Below are 18,378 nucleotides of genomic sequence, written 5' to 3'. Positions count from 1 at the left end.
AGCCAGTGGGGGCTGGACTTGATAACCTCTCCAAGCCCCTTCCAGTCCTACATTTTTTATTCCTTTTTGATTCTATGAAACCCAGTGTGGGCGGGTTCCCTTGAACTCTTTTGGACCAGAAAGGAAAGTGGGAAGGATTATGTTGCAGATGAAACTGGCCTGGGGGAAAGGCAAGAGAGGGAGGTGTGGAATTAGGGGAAGTGTTTCACAGGGACGGATTAGAGGCTGCAGACAGGAAAGGGAGAAGAAGACAGCTGAGGCAAAGCCACCCAGCGCCGAGCTGGTGCATCTTGGCTGGGGAAGCCGCGGGCCTCCCTCGAAGTGTCAAGGCTGTTAAGCAAATGGAGGGGGGAGCAGCTGCGGTCCTGCCCAATGAGGAAGTATGTGAGCTGAAACCAGGCTGGGAGGAAGTAGCCGAGGCTACCACAGAAAATGAGGAAGCGAAGGTTTCGCTCACCCTGAACGCAGGTCTGGGAGGCAGCGCGCTGGGGTCGAGCCGGGACCCCCGCAGCAGGGCACAGCGGCTGCTGCCTCCGCTTCCCGTTGTGCTGCTCCCGGGCTGGGGGCGTCCCCCCGGGGGGAACCCGCCCCGCTGAGGTGTGGACGCTCCGGCAGCCTCGCCGCGGGGCTCAGCTGCAGCTTGCCCGCGGCCACCGGCTGCCTCGCTCAGCCGGGGAAGGGCGCCGCTTCCCTCCCCGCGGCCAGGATCCCGGCGGATCGCCAGCCCGCGGCGCTCCCCGTGCGCCGTGCCTAGGTAAGAGGCGCTGCCTGCTCCGGCGGGGGCTCGGGGTGGGGCGCGCTGGCAGGGGCGCGCTCGGGAGTCCGGCTGGCTGCGAAGGCAAAGAGACGGGTTGTCGCTTTTGTGGCCCTGCATCTAGCCCGTCGCTAGCGGATCGGAGAGCGGGGGAAGCTTCGCGGCTGGACTGGGCTGCAGTTGTCAGGCTCGCGCTAGGAAAGGGGCGCGCACGGGATGAGCGTGGATCGATTTCTTCCGCGTTCGCCTTCAAGGTGCTTTATAACTAACTGTCCGTCGCAGCGTCTTCCACCCTTTAAATACAGCCTGGGAGGATGTTTTGCCCCGTTCCAAGTACGTTGGGTTGCATCAAGTAACAAAACATTTAGTAGAGGGCCCCAAGTTGCAAAATTCACACACTCCCTCACACACACACAGACACCCCCGCGCCAAGTTCTGAGGTGTTCAAATCTGCAGTTTTCGTTTGGGCCCATCCCTAAAATAACATTTAAATTTCCTTCACACCTAAAAGCCAAAAGTTTCCCCAACTAGGTTTCTTTGTTGCATCCTATGCTAACTTTTCATGTATAATTTGAAAAACGGTGGAGTAAATGATACAGGGAAAAATACACACCATACCCATGGCAAATCAAAAATACGAATTAGTCAGTCAAACAAAATTATTACGGACACTTTTTAAAAATACTTAATAAAGTCATAAGGAAAAAATAACACTAAAAAGCAATATAAGGAGGCATATTCCACTAAACTGCTTACTTTGAAAACAAATAAAATGTACCAGTTTGAAAGCAAACAAAAACCTCTGTAAATTACAACTGTCTTTAAAATCAACACAAACCAGTATTCAAGTAAATGAGCCTATTTAGATACATGAATGTGAGACTGATTTGTTCTGTAAACATAACAAACAATGCTCACAGTTTGCATGGGATGAAGTTATTACAGAGATTCTAAATACAATGTACTAATTCAGGGGTTTAAAGCCTGACCATTTTTTTTGGTCAAATGTCTTTGATGATTTTTTCTAAGGAAAAAAATGACAGACTAGCATTAGACACACTGAAATGGGTTGGATGCTGTCACCACTATTTATTTCAGTTTTACACCAGTGAAACTCCATTGACTTTAATAGAGTCACAGGTACGTAAAACTGGAGGAGTATAGCGAGTGGTATGTCAGGCCAATTTTTGGGCCAATCCAACATTCTTTTCTTAGCCACAAATACCACTGACTTCAGTGGAGTAGGATCAAGCCCCAAATTCCCTAATTTCGCTTAATTATAAAGTAGTTTTGGAAAGCATCTCCCTCTTATGACAATTTTTTTTCCATAATTCAACAAGCCATTCACATTCTCACTTATAATTTTTGTTAATATCCTTTATTTTGGGCTTTGTCTTGCAAAGTATACTTTGTACAAAGTATTTTCATTTTCTGGACCTTTGGACCCAAATGTGCAGTCTGATCCACATGCATTGACCTTGCACAGATCTGATAAGAAGATCAGGGCCATAAACTGTTACAGCCTGAGAGCACTTGGAGGGGGTACTTTTACAGGAACTATGACTCTTTCCTTTCTCAGCCATTTGTTAAACTTAAGACTGATAAATGCAGAAATAAGGAAGCTTGAGACATGAGTGTTTTTGTTTTCTGACAGTTTTTTGTGGAGAGGAAGGTTATGAAGAAGGCCTCATCTTGAATAGATAAAACAACTTGGAATAAATGTTTTTAAACCATTTTAGGAAGATCAGAATGACTAAACTAATGACTAATATTTGCTCTTATTTTCATGTTCAGTTGGAGGAATCATTAAAATCCATAACAGTATTTTATAAAGCTTTCAGGTTTTGTTTCTACTGAAAAATATTAACGCCCAGTAAAATGAAAGATGTAAATTTTACTCGGTTACATTTCTACTTTCAAGTCATCATGGTTGTACTGATGTAATTGAGAGCAGAATTTGACCTAAAGTCGGGCGGGAAAGTTATTTTTGGAAGAGGTTTATAGGTGTCTTTTAAAAAATACTAGGATCACCAAAAAAAAACCTGTTAAAAGAGTAGTATTAATGTTATAATGTTTTCAACTTTAGTAAAAACAAGGAGGAGTCTTTGTGGCACTTTAGAGACTAACAAATTTATCTGGGTACAAGCTTTCGTGGGCTAGAACCCACTACATTGGATGCATGGAGTGAAAATCCATGCATCCGATGAAGTGGGTTCTAGCCCACGGAAGCTTATGCCAGATAAATTTGTTAGTCTCTAAGGTACCACAAGGACCCCTCATTGTTTTTGCTGATACAGACTAACATGGCTACCACTCTTTAACTTTAGTGACTACCCTATAATGGCATTGATGCATTTGATTCCTTTTTTCTCTTTGCATTTGCTATGTAAGTGCCTACTCTTGCTCCCACTAAAGTCAATGGTAAAACTGCTGTTGAAGTCAGAGGATGCAAGTTTTAGATTTTTTTAAGGCAAATTACATTTTTCTTTTCCTTTCCAAATGCTGATATGATATACTGCATTGAGATAAAACTTGGCAATAGTATTCATGTTGTATGAGTCTGATGCTGTTTGAGAATGTTATTTATGTTAATTTTGATTTTGTAAGTGTGCCTAATTAGTTGATCTACAGACTGATTCAAAACCTACTAAAGTTATTAGAAAGACTCCCACTGATGTCACCGGGCTTTGGATCAGGCCCTAGAGGCAGAGGAGGATAGGGAGTGACTAAGCCAAATACTTCCTCCATTTGCATTTGGTTAAATTCAGAGGAACCCCAGTGAAGTAAAGGAAATGAATGTAACTACTATAGTAACTGAGAGAGCAAAATTTGGCCCTTAGAAAATATGTGAATGTTAATGGAATATTATAGATCCATTTCTCTCATTTGAGTGAAGTAACTCCACCGATAGCAGTGGAATATTCCATATTTATACACTGGTGAAACTGAGCAAAGAACTGAGCCCTGCATAATTAGTTAGCTACGGATTTCAATTAGGCTACTCAAGTACTTTGTGAATTGGGGCCAAAGTGCTTAAAACCTCTCAGGATCAGGCCCTAGAAAGTTATCTCATCAGGTCTAGCTCAAATGATCGTTTATTCAGTTTTGGCCTGATCCTGTAATATCTTATCAGTGAGAGCTGTTGATCCCACATAAGTCAATGGATCCAGTCGCGTGAGTAAAGACTTCTCTCACATGGACAAGGGTTTGCAGAGTCAGGTTCTTTAATTGCAAACTGAACAATATTGTTTTATTATAAGAAAAGAAATTTCACATTACAAATCCTATTTTCATTTGAAATAACAAGAACATCTTTTTAAATGTCTCACCTTACAGTTACTGAAAATCCTCTCTTCTCTTTTGGTATATGAGTAGTCTCACTGATTACTCCCATAAGTAAAGACAAATCATGTGATTAAGTTTTGCAGGATCAGACCTTGCACACTATCTGCATAGTGGAACACCTGAGGAATACACTGAGCAATTATTACTGGTTTTGTTAGTATTATAATTTTGGAAATGCAAAAAGATATTTTGTTGCAAAGTTATAGTTAAAATTACAGAAATAAAATGCTGAAGTTAAGCTTCCAACAACAATATTAACTTGCTCATATGGTATACGTTTTTATGATTTACACCTTACAAAGAATGACAGCTAAAGATATGCATTTAACCAGAAAAAAACAGAGACAAAGTACTATGTGTGCTTTATAGCTGAATTAATGTTGCACTTGGACCCCTCATTTTTGCATTCCCAGAATTTTTGTAATTTTAACTGAGCAATTGCAACACTTCATTACCGTGATGTTTTAACCTTAGTGGAAACTAAAGTTCCCCTCCTTGGGGGTGAATCCACTAAGAGTGTACGAGGCATTGTTGTTGCAGGGAGGTGCAAATTGTGCTTCTGTAGGGCGGAGAGATCAATCCAGACCTCACTGTAGTATAAGATTATGGAGAAATATACATACATTTGATATAAAATATCACCTACTGCAGTGGAATGAAGTTATGTTATAAAGTTTTTAGCCTCTCTTTTGATTATTGTTCACATTCCAAAGTTAAAAATAGGTTATAACTTCCTGTCCATATAGTCAAATTGACTAGGTGAGCGCTGCAAGAAAAAGCATTTTAACTTTATGGTTTGCGTTTTTGTATAACTGCACATGATTTCATTTGGCTTGCACTTTTGCTGCTGTATGTTTTTATCCTTTTGCAAAGCGGTGAGATTTGTAAATTTGCAATATGAAAATTCAGCCTGTTGTAGTGAAGCAGCTCTTAGGTTGGTAATGCAGCTTACCCTGTCATGAACCCCCAGTGTGGGTGGAGATAGGTTGGGGAAGCAGGTGCAATAATGGCAGGAAGTGTAAGAATAAAAAGTGTACCAGGGAAATAAGTATTATAGAATTATACAAATACTTAAGGATTATAGAGCACAGAAGCATTTCCTAAATCTTTTTAAAAACTGCATTAAAATCCTTACCTCATAGTACAGATTCATCACAATTAGCAGTGCTTTCTTTCCCCCACATATACACATTCTTTTTTAAACCCCTTGGTTATGTGTTGTTTTAAGTTGCTGGGGTAAGTGAGATAAGACTACGTTCAAGATCCATATTCTGACCTCATCTACACAGTCGTATGGAAGTCAGTGGAGTTCCTCTCCCTTTAAAATTATGTAACTGAGAGCAGAATCAGACTTTAAGGTAGTTAATTTAAAATTTACACCACTGAATTAGAAGTGATCAAATTCTGCTCTCAGTTACACAAATTTAAATTAAGAGGGACTCCATGGACTTTGATGGAATTACTGTCAATTTAAAATGATGTCACAGAGGGAAACTGACTCTCTAGAGTTACTTTTAATTTAAATTAGTGAATTGAGAGTAGAATTTGGCCCAAAGCACAGATAGTTTTTCAAAGTTGTACTATATTCTGATACAGCAACATTTACAATAAAAATCTAGTGTGGGAGTTTTATATGTAAAGATCAGGAAAATGCACAGTAGTCTGATTTGCACTCAACCAGTGCAGGTAATGCTCTTAGAGCTCTTGTGCATTTCAGTACTACCACTTTTGAAAATGTGGCCTGTATCATTTATGTGTGAACTCAGACTGTTTATTTCACTCAATCAAATCGATGATTTTGACATGGTGGGAAGAACTTTTGAATATAAAATCTCCTCCAACATCTAAGCCTTGTTACATATGATACGTTTAAAAGAAGATGATGGACAATTAATGCAATATATGCCTGAGTTAAAAGGGGAAAATTTACTGCACATCAAAGCAGATATGTGAATTCAATAGGATGCCTTTTGCTAGGAGGGCTGTAAAACAGATAGTAGCATGTGGCAATTATTTTTGTAAATCAGATACCTGGGTTAGCTGCCTTTTAGATCAAGAGGATGTCCAATAAGTTGACAAGAAATATGTTATTTTTATCCAAACTATGACCATTTTTTGTTTAAAATAGAGTCCCTGGTCTGAGGTTGTCAGGGTGCCAGGAAGCCATGTATGGAAAAAGTGATTGGTAAAGAGGGAACTCTTTTGGAGTGACAGGTAAATCTTTCATTCTCAGTTCTGATGGGGGCTTTGTGTGTCATACAATGCCTGGGTAAACTGGACTTGATGAGTGGACACAAAGAATAGTACGGATCTGATGGACATAAAAATCCCCAGAGAAGTGATACAGAAAAAAGTGCCAAAAGAGGAGGGCACAGTTTCCACCATAATATCCACTGGATATTTTTATGTGTAGTAGCAACAGTAGGCATGGCTACTGTTTAGTAGACGCATCCCATGCCCAAACAAAGGAAAAGGGCCACAACATCAGTACTCTAGAAGCAAATTCCTATATTGGCTTTTTTCTGGCAAGTGTCGAGCTGCACTGACCATGAAGTCAGCAAGTAACCTGACTTGGTATTCCAGCAGCTCTCAGTGACCTCAAGGATAGTCAAACCATCATAAGCCCAGGAGAAAGAAAAAGCAAGTGACCAGCCAATCAGTGGTGAAGATGTTCTGAGCGGGATTGATTAGAGGATGAGGGAACAAGAGCAGCTTGGAAAACAAGAGCAGATATTAGAGAATATTTTGGAAGCTTTAGGGATATGGAGATCTAACAGGTGCCAGGTAATCATAATACTCTGATCCAGATCCAGCAGCTAGGATAGAATGAACCTCAGTGGTACCAGTATTGGTCATTGTTTCATACCTGATGTAGTGGGCACTATACAGTCATTTACATTCAGATCACTTTGCAACACAATAGCTAATATTGCTCAGAAGACAGCACAAGAGAACACTTTTGGCTACCAAATATTTTCCCCGCCTGGCAGCTTCTTATAGTGGCAGCAATGCAAAAACTAGAAACATATTGCCTATTGGCCCAGAACACTCTGGGGCCAGGTGCATCCTCTTTCTGCCGAGAATGAGAAAGGGGCCTTTATCAAGAGAAATTTTTCTCCCATTGTGAAACTATTTTTGATTGCCTCATAAAGTAAAGCAAATAAATTTCAGCAGTTTTAGCTGAACTGTTTGTTCTGTGGATACAGAATAGTGTCCACAGGACACAAAGCTAGATCTTCTCTAGAATAGTTTAGACTGGTGACACACTGAAGTACTAGGAGTGGTTAGAAGCCTTTCATTCCACAACATGTCCTCCAGATATGTGTCTTGGTTGGTTGAAGGCCAGCCAGGAAGAACTGGCTCTACTGCTGGAGGAAAGTGTAAATGCCTCTTTTAGGGAGACAGGTTGATGGCTTCTCTTACAGAAGCCATATGTGGGCTTTGCTTAAGAAACCAACCCTTGATGTTCACAATCTGACTAACCGTTAGCCATAACATCCTCTATTAGCAACATTTTTATTTTTTCTTTGGCTTTTTCTTGGTGGAACCCTTTCCTTTGGGACTGAACTTGTCTGCCAGCATGACTGTCTGCACGGACACGGGGAAATGTAAATTGTACCCTTTCTACACCAGTGAGGGTTAATCTCACCTGTTTCCTGTTGATACCTTAATCTTAGAAAAATTAGACTAACTCAGTATACTTCAGCAAAGTTTACCAGGAACATTGCTGGAGAAGCTTTTCAGTGTACTGTAATCCTTTCTGTCCTAGGAGATGAGAAGGCAGACTAACTTGTTTGTGCAAGTCCCATCTTAGTTTCGCACTTAATTCGCAGTATCTTATTTAAAAGTGTGTTTATCAGTAAAGATCTTGTGTCAGGTGACATCTCTCTGAATGAGGAAAGGGCCTGATTCTGCCACTTGTATTTTCATTGAGTTGAATCTTAGTCGAATATGACTATTCACAGAGCAAGGTAATTCTCAGGCAAGGTAAGGACAGTAAAATGGGCCTAAAGTGAGCAAAGTGCCCATTTAGATGCCTGTCTAGTTTAGTATTAATCTGACTTGATGTGATCTGAGAGACAACCCAGAGAAGAAAAATACCTGGAGAGACTCAACACTAGAAAATAGTTTAACAGCAAGTTTCAGTGCAATGAATGAATTAGCCTGTGATTTAAGCCTTCTTACTTTAAGAATACATGGTTGTGGTGGTTGATGATACCTCTTTATTTAAGGAGAACACTATTATTTATATGTAGGGTTTTTAGAACTGAATTTAAGGCTGAGATGTTCAAAGCTGAGTAGGGGAATGGGAGTCAAAATTCTTTAGGCAACTTTGAACATCTCAGCCTGAAACTACTAGTTTAAAAGATGCTGTGAAATCCTTTGCTGGGCCAGATAGGACAGTGTATTATTATAAGGAATGTGATCATTATTCCAACCAAATTTTTCTAAATGACCCTTGTAGCACTGATTAATTTAAAAAATGCACCACTAATTTTGCCCTCGGCCTACATTTAAATAAGGCTGTGCATGCATGTCACCCACTGTAATGCCCTTGCACAATTCTTTTTCAAGTAAGCAGATGTTCAGTTTTTGCTGAAGCACCTCTCATTTTGAGGGAGGGCTTGTATTTTCTCCCATCTCCTGTTTTGTTTCTGGTGAGATCCTCCTTTACTAGGCAGCCTCAGCTTCCAGAGTTGATACACTTGAGTTCAGAGGGGTAGCTAGTCTCCTGGAGCCCATGCTAGAATGTCATAAACAAGGATGAGTCAAGCCCAGCGTTTGAAGGGATGGTGTGCACACACATCCAGATTTAGGGCCTGAGCCTGCAAGATGCTGAGTCGATCCTGAATGAGGCCAAGCAGCCACACAACCAGTTGCAATCTGTGGGAGTTAAGGATGCACACCACTATAAGGAGGTGCTCAGCATTGTGGCTATTTCTTTTGTTTGGCAATCAGGCTGAATATCTCCAAGGTTAGCCTTTCTGGAAATTGAGTGTTCCTCTCCTACAGCATTCCAGTACTTCAGTTTCTTCTCCTGCATGAACCCAGGAAGCACAGGGGTACATCAAACAATTTTCTTTAAAGTTAACCTCAGTAAAAGAGTTGGGTGAAAGTTTGATTTGTATTTTATCCTTCCTTACTGGTTTGTCATAATGGCCTCGGGATTACAATTCTGATCTCCTCTAAAAGGAGAATAAGCTCCATCTGGAAATGTGCTTCACTGCCATATTTACTGCCACTGCCTCACTGGTCCTGAAAATATCCAGGGCATTGGATAGACAGTTATGGTTATTTTTAGTGTTTCTCCTTGCAAATGTACTGAGAAAGTTCTTGTTTAATTCCTAAACTGCTTTTCCCAATTCTGCAAGTTCATTTTGCAGTTCACCCCGCTCTGCTGTAATGGTTTCTTTTGGTTTCTATGTTTAGCATCCCAACTATGTTGTTTTATTTTCACTTTTTATGTGTTAGCATTTCTCTTTATTTGTATCCTTTTCAGTTGCTGCTTTTTTTTCTTTTCTGTGCTACTGTACTTTACATTTTTGATAAATTGTGCCTAAACATAAGGCATAGAAAACAGAAGAGGACAAACTTCACTTTATACCAAAGTATGACCAGAAATCAAGTGGGTTCAAACATGGCCAAGGCTATGGCAGGGTTCAAAAAAGAACTAGATAAGTTCATGGAGGATAGGTCCATCAATGGCTATTAGTCAGGATGGGCAGGAATGGTGTTCCTAGCCTCTGTTTGCCGGAAGCTGGGAATGGGTGACGGGATAGATCACTTGTTTGTTCATTCTCTCTGGGATATCTGGCTTTGGCCACTGTCGGAAGATGGCATACTGGGCTAGATGGACCTTTGGTCTGACCCAGTATGGCCATTCTTTTCTTTTTACCTTCTTATTGTTTTTGTACAGTTCTCTGCAGTGTTCTGCCTCCAAGTGCTTGCTGTATCATAGAATTAATTGTTTTAAACTAAACTTGGCTTGAAAAGTTCTCTCTGGGACTACAGTATATTATATATTCAGATTCAGCCTTGGGCAAACATTTATGTCTTTGTTATTTAAAATCTCAAAATATGAGTTTATGCCTCTAATACTCACTATGGGTTTAAATGAAGTCAATGGAAAGTCTTCCATTGGGCCTGATCCAAAGCTCGAGATCAATCAGCCTGAACCTGCTCTATTTGACGTCAGTGGTAGCTCTGCCTCTGTCTTTGACAAGAGCAAAATATATAGTCTCAGACTTTACAATACACACGTAATTATGCTCATTACATTATATAGTATTATTATTCAGTGTAACAATTTTAGAAAACAAGTGTTTTTCCTACAGTGGAACTGAATTCATAACAAAAAATGGACACAAGGTATCATAAAAAGTCTTGCTTGCATATACTGTAATTTAGTTCAATAATTCTTTAAGAATTAAGGTTGGCTGTTGGTTCCATGAACTGATTATATTACTGTGCTCCCCGATACAGGCTTTGTCAGTATTGTCAGCTTGATCGTAGAATAAGAGTTAATGAACATTATTACAATGTAATCATTGTGAGCACACAACATCAGTTGGAGTCAATGAGAGTTCTGTGTGTGCAACTAGAGGCAAATCCTGCTCCTTTTCCACCCCATTTACTCAAGCTGTGCACTGGGTCTAGTATCAAACCCATTACACATCTCTGTGGTGCTGGCGTATTTGGTATGCTTGTTTAATTGTCAATGCACAGGAAAATCTCATTCATGTGCAAGTATTGAGGAGTAGCCAGTCTACAGGACAGTCCACCAGAAATAACTGAAATGCTTTCCATTCAGCATTAGCAAATCCCCATCAGGTCCTAATTTTGGCAGCTGGCAGAGTGGATACCATGCATTGAAAATCGTTTTGCCGATAAGGGATCATTCTTCTATCCAAATGTTGCAATTTGTGTCCCAGATGAAATGTTTGCTTTCATAGAAGGCATCTTTCTGCCAGAGGCACTGGATGCTTCATGTCAGCATAAGTATTCTCTGGGCAGGTAGCAAAAGGATGATTTAATAACCACTAAATATGTGATTTGTTTTTAAAAAAGCAAAGTAATATTTTAAACTAAATGTAAAAGGAAATAGTAGGGCCCTACTCTTGCCCCACTGAAAAAAGATATAATCAAGGGGACACTCACTATGTGAGGCACAAATACCAGGCAATTTTTCAGTAACTTGCTTTATTTAAAGGACCTGATTAGGATGACATGATTTTCAAACCAACACCTGTCAAAGGGTTGTGGGAGAGGGGAAAGTCCACCAGTCATGGTCTTGTTGGGGAGGTGAAGATTCAAGTGGGAGAATTTTGGGATCAAAAGGGGGAATGGGTTGAGGTGAGGTGAGGTTCTGCTCCTCTCTTTCCTCTCCTCAGCCTCAGCACAGAAGCACTAGGAGTGGCACTGAAGCAGCTTTATAAATGTCAAAACCAGTCCCATTTTTTTATAACCCAAAGCCAGGAGAGCTCTCAAAAGAACCAGGAAATTCTTGGTTTTTTTCCAGGTATCATAGAATCACAGGGTTGGAAGGGACCTCAGGAGGTCATCTAGTCTAACCCCCTGCTCAAAGCAGGACCAATCCCCAATTTTTGCCCCAGATCCCTAAATGGCCCCCTCAAGGATTGAACTCACAACCCTGGGTTTAGCAGGCTAATGCTCAAACCACTGAGCTATCCCTCCCCCAGGGTATCTACTCACCCTATTGGTGGGAGGTACAGTGTTGCCAACTCTTGTGATATCTGCTAGTTCTTTTTAAATCCCCATCTCCTGGAGTCATCTGATTACATGAGAATCTCAACTTTCACTTAAAATAAAAAGGAAGTTTCTAGTCCATGTGCTTGCAGAGAAAAGCTTGACAATGTGAACCCAAAAGGCTCAAAGACCAGAAGGCAAATACAAATTTTTTTTTCTTTAAAGTATCATTATTTTTAAGCCAATTTAATGGTATTTTGGACCCATTCATGATTTTTGAATGCTTGGGGTTGGTAAGATTGCAATATGTGAAAGGCCAGGAGAAGGGCTGTCCATGACGTGTCACAAAAAAAAACAGGAAAAAACACTGTTTTCTGTATAGCTGAGAAAATACACTGGGACAGGTGCTGAACACAAGGACATTCCCAAATTTCAGAGACATGAGATTACCTTAAACCCATTCCTGCTCCCAATGATGTCAATGGCAAAGCTCCCATTGACTTCAGTAAAGAGGAACTTTGGGTCCAAGATATGACTAGTGGTTCAAAGATCTTCTTCTGTATAAGAGTCAGCATATAGTATGTCCTGTTCCCAGACCAAAACTTAATTAAATTGGAGTTATGTTTAAGAATACACATCACTATCCTAAATCATTTTTTTTAAAGGCTTACAGGAACATTTACAGCTTAGAAACAACCACAAGAAATTCAGGCAATTCAAAGTTAAGGGTGAATGTAACTGAAACTCAACTACTTTAAAGTATGAAAATGCACAGGAGGGGTACCCCTCAAACAAGATGATTTTTATCTCAAAAGTATGGAAGCAGAGTAAGTGTTGAGGCAGTGGTGAAAATGGAACTTGCTATTAGGGTTGTCAATAGACTTTCAGAATGTTACAATCAGAGGTGCAAAGGACAGCATGCTATGCAATGAGGACAGTTTTTGGTACCCAAGAAAGGAGTATCTTAGAGTTTGAATTACAATCAACAGCAGAGACAAAGAGTAATTGAACATTTGCAATAGAAGTTAGGTGATACTGGAGTCAGAAACAACAGCCTAGTACTTAAAGCGATCAAAGAGGATGGAAGTGGTCGGAACTACTTTGGGTCAAGAGTAAGATCTCTATCTACCAGTTGCTTTATTGCCACTGAGAGCAGGGAAACCAAATGTTGGGCGGATGGGGTGGGGGGAAGGGTGAAGGTGACTGCAGGCTTTGAGGTGGGTGGAGAAGCACTGGGTGAAGTCTGCAAACATACTGCCTTAGGCTTTCATACATAATGCAGTCAGCCCTCCAAGGAAACCCCAGCGTGCTACATGAAATTTATTGTGGATCCCATGGAGGTCACTGAATCAGTATTGAACTATGTTTCAGCATGATGTTCAGGGGCATTGTGAGGAAGTGCCATCTATTGGATGAGATATAAACTCAAACTCTTGATCACTTGTGATCATTAAGGATCCCAGGGATTTTGTGTAATAAATAGAAAAAGTAGTCATTCCAGTTTGCATGGCTGAGATTCAGTTACTCTCCTAAACTGCATATTATTAAACATCTACTAAGTTCCTCAACTTCTGGATAATTTTCCCTTTTTCCTTTCCTTGGGCTTATTGTGACTAAAAACTCACTTTTATAGTAGACAGTGAAAACAAAGGTAATCCTGAACCAAATTAACAATATAATCTAAACAATATAATCTAGGCACAGGAAAGTTACTAGCAATCATAATATGTCATGTGTGAAAAATATGAAGATGAGAAATGAGAATTGACTTACTGATATTTTAAATCCATCATTCTTGTTAAAAATACTGTAAAAATTTAAGTTTCTGCTTTCAAAGTGGAAAAAAATAAGTATGGATTTATAGCACCTCTGTAACTACCCCAATTTACAACAGCATCAAAGGTAGTATTAAAGAATTCTATGGACTATATATTAACCTCAATCCACACACAACTCACAGATATAGATAGCTAATGGCGAGAAATATTTGGATGTTATCCTTGTGTGTTATAAATGTTATATTGCGGGTGCTCCCTTGCATGCTAATCCTACTACACTTTTTCTGTCCATGGATCAAGGGCAGTTTATGGACTTTAATGCATTAACCAGGTTGTTCTGATGTGAGGCCAGAGTGATGTGTAATATACTGTATATTTCATCTTGGTCCAGATCTTCAGCTGGTCTCTGTTGACATACCTCTATTGATTTCAACACAGCTATTAATTTACAGTAGCTGAGGATCTGGCTCCTTTTACTTAGAAATAGCAAAGTGCTATCGCTTCGTTTTTTAATAATCTGTCACACCAGTTCACTACAGAATAGAGGCTGATGCAGAGCAGGTATGAAATGCTCACAGCTGGATCGGCTAGTCTTGAAACTGCCACCAAATATATATTCTCCTTTAGAAGCATGTTTAACTCCTTTAAGTATTAATGGGTGTTATATAAGGAGAAAATATACACCTAGTTGTTAGACCAAAAATTGGAGTACTGTTTGCAGATTAGCTAATTTTGCTTGAAAGAATATTAACTAGGCCAAAATCCTACATATACTGACTTATCATTTCGAGTACAAAGGAATTCCTCAAAATCAGTATCTAATTCATTTGGAAGAGTAATATAGGAGGCAGTCGTGCATAAAATATTTTAGGAAAAAGTTGTACACTAATGCTGTTCAAATTTCTCTTCAATATGTAATCAGATAATTGTGAAAGTTAAAGGTGTAAAAGATCTATTGAATGATGTTTTTGCTAAGAGAGGCTTGTCCCTGTCAGCATATATTCATTTTGTGCAGTCTAGTTTTAAATGTTCCAAACTATAAGAGTTGCCACTACTTCCTTGGAAGTCCATTGCAGCATGCTACATCTTGTTGGTAGAAAGTTTTTGTTTTTGTTAAAGATATTCAGCCTACATCTTCTTTTTTCTTAATTTCATCCTATTACTCCCAGCTGTATCCTTGTGCATTACACTAATTCCTCTACACCCTTGTTTTTCACGCTGTTCAAATATGTACAGATTTTATCAAGCAAAACCCCACTTTATTGCTAGTTAGCCACGTTTTTAATATTCCCTCACAATTCAGTTCCTTTACTTCTGAGATTATGGCTGCAAGAGCAGACTAACTTGCTGTCCCCAGGTTTCTTTCAGCATTATTGTTTCTTCTCCTTACTGATTTTCTTATTATTTTTATTCTGGTAGCATCTATAGGTGCCAGATCTGTTGTGCTGGGTACTATATAAATGTATCACAGAAAGATGGTCCCTAAGTAGAAGAGGCAATAGGTGGACATAATGGATGTCATAATGGGGAGGGAACACAGACATAGCTCCTCTGTAACTTCTTCCAAATTAGTATTATCTGTGACTGTAATTAATGTGCCACTAAACTCTAGTATAATTTATGTTTTGTATTTCTGTTTTTTGGATGTGTATATGATCTCAGTCTGTGTGGAAAGACCTACTTCCCTAATGTTATGCTGTTTGCCATACGGCAGGGGTACGCAACACTGACTGCCTTATTGGTAACTTAGCCAGCCACCCATCCGTGGTGGCACCTAATTTGCTTATAAATTTACATATATATATATTGTTTTAAATTTAAACCAACCATAATATTTGCTTATAGTTCTATCTTCTTTGATAGATTATTGTGACAGTTACAGGGCAAGGTGTATACTTAGACCCCTTTGCTGTCCCTCTTAAACTCAGACCTCTGGTTAACAGACTTTGTTTCCTCATTCAATCAGTCTTAGACTGAAAGCAGTCCCCTATTTCCCAACTGTGTTAACCTGACAGACCTAACTCTATTTGATAGCTGCAAGAAATTTTCTTGCAGAGCCTATGACCAGCAGCTGATTAAAGTGACTCACAATAGCTTTTTCAAAATCAATATATTGTTTGTTCACCCAAACGATATAACAAGCCAACAAAGTTAAAATAACAAAAGGTCTATATGCCTGGATCTTTTCATTTCCTTGCACATTTTGGTAAGTGCTACTTAGCTCAGGTACCCACACTTCTGGGCTGGAGGTGTGGGGGCAGACTGCACTGCTGCAGTTTCTCTATCCTAGTGTCTCTCCTGCAGTGTCTGCTCTGAGTAGCTGCTGCTCACTTACAAATCCCCCTTTTTACAGTTCGGTTTCCTGTGGATCTTGGCCCCCAGCCTGGAAATATAAGCCTGCTAATCTTAAGGGAGCCAGGCCCGGGGTAGGTAGGCACTTTCTACTTAATAGCCCACTCATTTTTTTTCTTAAGGGTCTTTGAATTATTTTTCCTTCTTCACCTGCCCCCCCACCCCCCAATATCTTATTTATAATCATTGTTTTGTTTCCCAACAGGCCCATACTGACTACTGAATTGAACCAGTCTAGTCACACATTCCAATAGCCAATGCAGAGCCAGATAGGGTTATCTTAATAGCTAGGTCACACATTTATAAAATTGTTACAGATTAACTCCGTTCTCCACAATAATCGATACTGCTTGTTGTTGGAGTGACCATAAGTAAAACACCACACCTGATAGCTTGGTCCTCACTATCCTGTTTCACAGGTAGGGCAGTTTAAGGTTCATGGACTGCAGCTAGCTCTAAAGTCACACATTATGTATTCCTGCCCTCTGTTATGGTACTTTTTTTCCCTTCTCACTTTGGCCCAAATACTTTCCCCTGTGAAAAGACTAAGGATAAGATTATGACACTCTTACTCATGCTGAGTAGTGCCTAATGTCATGAGTAGATCATTGAAATAAATGAGACTACTTGCAGATTAAGGTACTACTCCATGTGAGTAAGAGTTCCAGAATCTGTCCCGAAGTAAATGGGCTTTGCACAGTATAGTTCCCTGAGGACTGGGGAAGACAGATCTTCCCTGGCTCTCCTCCACATTTGCATGTGCACCTCTGCATGGAGTTCTGGTCTGCATTGTTATGCATCCCTTGGCTATTCCCTCACACCTCTCCTACCCTGTCCTGGCATTGCCCGTTACCCCCCACTCCACATTAGTCTGGATGGAATCTTGGTAGGGTGCCAAGCGATGATTTTGAGGGAAACACACTGGGCTCCTACGGTGGTTTAGAAGGAGGGGTAAGATTTGTGCCATAATCAACTTCTCTTAGTTGCGACTGGATTGTTGATCCTATCATTGTATTTGAATCCCAGAAAGAAAGGCAAGTCAGTTATGTAGGAAACCACTGTAAAAGGAACAACTCCAGAGAGAGAAGTTGTCTAGTGCGTTTCATGTGTGTTTTTGTACCGGTGCATATCTATGTGCCATTATATCAAACATTTAAACACTGTCACTTGACCTGAATATACCTAACAATTCTTGAAGAAGAATTCAGGCATACCGAAGAAACTCTTAATGAACTCTATCAAAGTTACTATATCACCTTGCAAACTCATGTCTAATTTGTGATTATCTGCTATAGTTATGAATAAATGGATTATAAATATTAAAGAGGCCTATAAGGATTCTTGCTGTTGTTATTTGTTATGACTGAGAAATCTTCAGCTTTTGTTAAATGGAACTTCTTATTTTTGTGTGCTGTAACAATCTTTATTTCATCTTCTAAAAAATTAAGAGCTAATGCTATGTCCCTGAGGCCAGTCCTAGCATTCTGTCTTCAGCCATTCACAGTGCAGCTGTGCAGAGTGTGTAGCTGTCTCTTGGTTAAACTATGTGGCTTTTTTGTGTCCACTAGCTGCAGTGAGAAATGGAAAGGTCTGTGAGATTGTTACATGTATGGACAGATAAACATCTAAATGCAGAAAAGCAATGCACTGGTGACATTATGAGAGTAACCAACCAAATCTCAGTGGGGTATTTCACAGAAACGGTTATAAGAAACTTCCTGTTTCAACTATTATCTACATTAAACTTATGCATTTACTCATATAGAAAGCCTATCCAGAATGTAATTTGCATGGCTTTCCAAGCTCTCCAGGTTTTAGAAGTTAAGGATACGGGATCCACATTGGACCAACTTATTTAGGGGAAATATTAGCTTGCTGGAGAGAAGTGGCTGTAGAGCTGCCTGGGAGGAGAAGAGAGCTCCTGTGAATGAGCTCCTTGTCTCTTGTACTTTTCACCTCCTAACCTGTGAGTGGCCTGTCTTCCTCATTCTGTGACCATGAAATCCCTGGGAGTTTCCACAGAGCAGAGCCATAATTGAATGGGGAGACAGATCATCACATCTTGGCCTAACGGATGCGACATAATTTTTACCTAGGAAGGGGGTTCTCCTTGCCCCAGTCGCCATTGTATAGTATTAATAATCGTCATTCTTTCCTGGCTGTACTTCTGGATGGAGCTGTCACTGAGGAGATCTAGAGCCAGACCCTCATCTGATGTAAATTGGCATAGCTCTATTAAAGTCAGTGGAGCTATATGAATATTTAGTAGCTAAGAATCTGGCTTGTAAACCTGCAACCAATTCATAATTCTTCCCTGCCTCACTGATGCTCTCTCACACTACTGGGGGAGATACACAGAGCTAAACTTTAACTCAAAGCCACATTCCTGCCTGGATGGCATGTGAGGGACTCCTCAAGGGGAATTCTGGTAGACTTTCGCAT

General features: G+C 40.1%; 1 protein-coding gene across 1 annotated transcript in view; it reads left to right on the top strand.

Moving 5' to 3' along the window:
• Positions 1-645: 645 nt before the first annotated feature.
• SYK (spleen associated tyrosine kinase) overlaps positions 646-18,378 on the top strand; it is a 74,139-nt gene continuing 56,406 nt past the window's right edge. The window contains exon 1 of the mRNA XM_074953089.1: positions 646-754. The gene's annotated coding sequence lies outside the window, so the exon portion shown is untranslated. The remainder of the gene's footprint in view (positions 755-18,378) is intronic.

Source organism: Natator depressus, chromosome 5, assembly GCF_965152275.1.
Source record: "Natator depressus isolate rNatDep1 chromosome 5, rNatDep2.hap1, whole genome shotgun sequence".
NCBI lineage: Eukaryota > Metazoa > Chordata > Testudines > Cheloniidae > Natator > Natator depressus.
The sequence above is the reverse complement of the archived record's forward strand: the minus strand, read 5'-3'. Positions and strand labels throughout refer to the sequence as shown.